This window comes from Populus trichocarpa, chromosome 5, assembly GCF_000002775.5.
Source record: "Populus trichocarpa isolate Nisqually-1 chromosome 5, P.trichocarpa_v4.1, whole genome shotgun sequence".
NCBI classification, from domain to species: Eukaryota; Viridiplantae; Streptophyta; class Magnoliopsida; order Malpighiales; family Salicaceae; genus Populus; species Populus trichocarpa.
The window spans coordinates 15,704,157-15,707,171 of record NC_037289.2 but is presented as its reverse complement, the minus strand read 5'-3'; positions in this window follow the sequence as shown (position 1 = coordinate 15,707,171).

Here is a 3,015-nt window from a genome sequence, read left to right as displayed (position 1 = left end):
TGCTGCTGTCGCAATTTTTTGGTTCCAACTTAGGCTCTGATTTTGAATCAGTTTCGTACGATATCTGACCATCCTAGGTATATCCTGTCACTCATTACATATTGAAAAATTGACGTACACCTTTATTAGGTTCTAGGGATCATTGTTCTTAGAGCAGATTCTCATTTAGATTTGGATGCTCAGTATTGTCAGATCAAGAACCTTTTTGACCAACTAGATTACTACCAGTTTCTGTTCTGTAAAAAGATTTTATCTCACTTCGACTCCTTCATCAAAGTTGTAGTCCTAGACGCGTAGATGAATTTGAGCTTTTGAATCACTTGATTTCAATATCAGAGGCTCAAGATGTTCCCATTTGAATATCTAACGTGAAGGCAGAGAATTCTGCGGCGAGAAGGATATTGACCCGAGTCTGCACTAAAGAAACTCTATTTTTGGCCTAGTTTTGTGATGTTCGTTCTTAGTTCATACTCTCAGTCATATCAGGATTCTCGGCATTCGTCAGTTTTTGAGTTAGACCCGGAGATTTCTTTTGACCAACTAGATTACTGCCAGTTTCTGTTCTGTAAAACGATTTTATCTCACTTCGACTTCTTCATTAAAGTTTTAGTCCTAGACGCGTAGATGAATTTGAGCTTTTGAATCACTTGATTTCGATATCAGAAGCTCAAGATATTCCCATTTGAATATCTAACGTGAGGGCAGAAAATTCTGCTGCGGGAAGGATATAGCCCAAGTTCGCGGGGCTGATTCGAAGGATTTTTTTTGGACCAAGGACTAAATCAAAAATTGTTAAAATGAGGGATTGAATTGAAGAAGGATATTGAAAGCTGGAGAGGGGGCTGGATCATCATAAATGACAGGATTGTTTTCCACACCGAATAAGGAAAATGAGACTTTGCAGCTGCACCCTCCATCTGATTTCTTTCCTTTTTTTCGCTGCAAATTCCTGCTGTTTTTCCTTTATCATCATGCCTGAATTTTGGAGCTGCAACCACGTTTTTTCTTGCCTCATTTGAAAGGGAGCAGCTGGCCCTATGGAAGGAAAGAAAATAGCCACACCCTCCTCTAAAACTGGAAAGAAATCAGACGTAAAGCACCAGCACAAAATCAGAATATTGCAGCTTCCTTTTGCGTTTTTTTACTGCAAATCAGTAGGGATTTACGTCCTAGAATTAATGCATTAAATCTTTCCTAAATAGAGATATTCTAGACTATATATAAACCCCTCTAATGACCTAGCAAGGGGCGGCAAAAAAAAGGAGAGCAGAAAAATAGCAAAAAGAGAGCAGAAAAATAAAAGAAAAACGCAAGAGAGGCAGAGTAAAAAAAAACACAGAATAGAGGGAGTTTCTTGTTTGCATTCCAGTGTCACCGTGAGGGAAGAAAAGAAAAAAAACAAGACGGAGAGGGAGCTTTGTTACTAAACCTTGACAGCAACGTTTGCTTGGTTTTATTTCATCCTTTGCAGAAAAGAAAATAGTGAGACCTGCAGGTAAGTCTTAATTTTCTCCTCCTTCGCTGCCTTTAAATCTTTTGTATCTGTTTTGTTTTTTTTTGTTTTTGCACATTCGTTTTCAATTTTAGACTGTACAATACCCGTTTGCTTTGTGTTGTTCCTGCCGTGGTTTTGAGTTTTGGATAGGTGACTATGTTAAGCTTTGGCTAGCCGCTGTTTTTTTATCTCCTGTCTTTCGCTGTTGACAAAATTAAGGAACCGGGGAAGGGGGCTTTTGTTTTCTTCATCAGCAGCTCCCTTTTCTGTTCGTGTCCTTCCATTTTATTGAAATAGCCGGCCAGGTTTTGCTTTGGTTTCATAGTCTATGATATATATGTGTTATAAAAGCATGCCGTCCCAAGCTTTTCTTTTTTGTATGAAACTAGCATGACAGAATTAAGGAACCGGGGAAGGGGGCTTTTGTTTTCTTCATCAGCAGCTCCCTTTTCTGTTCGTGTCCTTCCATTTTATTGAAATAACGTTGTTTTGGTTTCTAGTCTATGATATATATGTGTTATGAAAGCATGTCGTCCCAAGCTTTTTTTTTGTTGTTTTGTATGAAACTAGCATGGCAGTTTACTTTTTTCTCTTGGATTGTTAAAAAGAAAATAGGTCATGAGTCATGGTCTTATGCAGTAGGATTTTGATTTAAAAATTTCAGTTTCAAAACTTCGGCTCCCTCATCCATACGTGCTTAGTCCTTTCCAGTGTACAGAATTTTAAGCTGATTTGGCTTTGAACGATTTTTGTTACGAATTGTTTCAAGTTTCTTGTAATATGAATGATGGCTTGCTACTTTCCATTTTGGTGTATGTCTAATTATGATGTTTGCGTTTTGACAAAAAAATAAAAAAAATATTTTCTTGTGTGTTTTGAACGCTCTTTTTTTATATACAAAAAAAAACATTGGAAGTTTCGAAAATGTGTTTTCGCATGGATTTCTTAAACACCAAAATTTTGTTTCTTGCATTTCTGGATTTTACAACATGTTTGTAAAACTCCAAAGGGTATTGGCCAATATTCCAAAAAAAATATAAAAATCTTATTTTGGGGGGAATTCATCTATTATTCACCGCTAATGTTTGGATAAAGAAATCCTTAAAGGACGAATATCCAAAATATTATTGGGAGTAATAAATCCGCACACATCCTTGAAAGAAGCCTCGATTATAATCGAGGACATTTCAATTTTTTTTATTCCACGATTTACGAGCTGTGAGAGTTAAAACACTAAGACAAAAAAAAATAGGTTTTTAAAGCACCCTAGATTTCTAAATTTTTGTCCCTCCTCCTTGTGATTTACGAGTTGCAAACCCTTGAAAAACTAAGGGGAAAATGAGCTTTTAAAGCACATGGAACTTCCTTGGGTTTCTATCCTAATAAATTTAGTTTGAATCAAAACGTAGAAAACTGATGGGATTAGAAAACAGCAACACCATAGCAATTATAAGACAAACCAAAAACTAAGCAGCTTACCTTAGGTATGGCGTACTAGGGGTGCTAATGCCTTCCCTTTA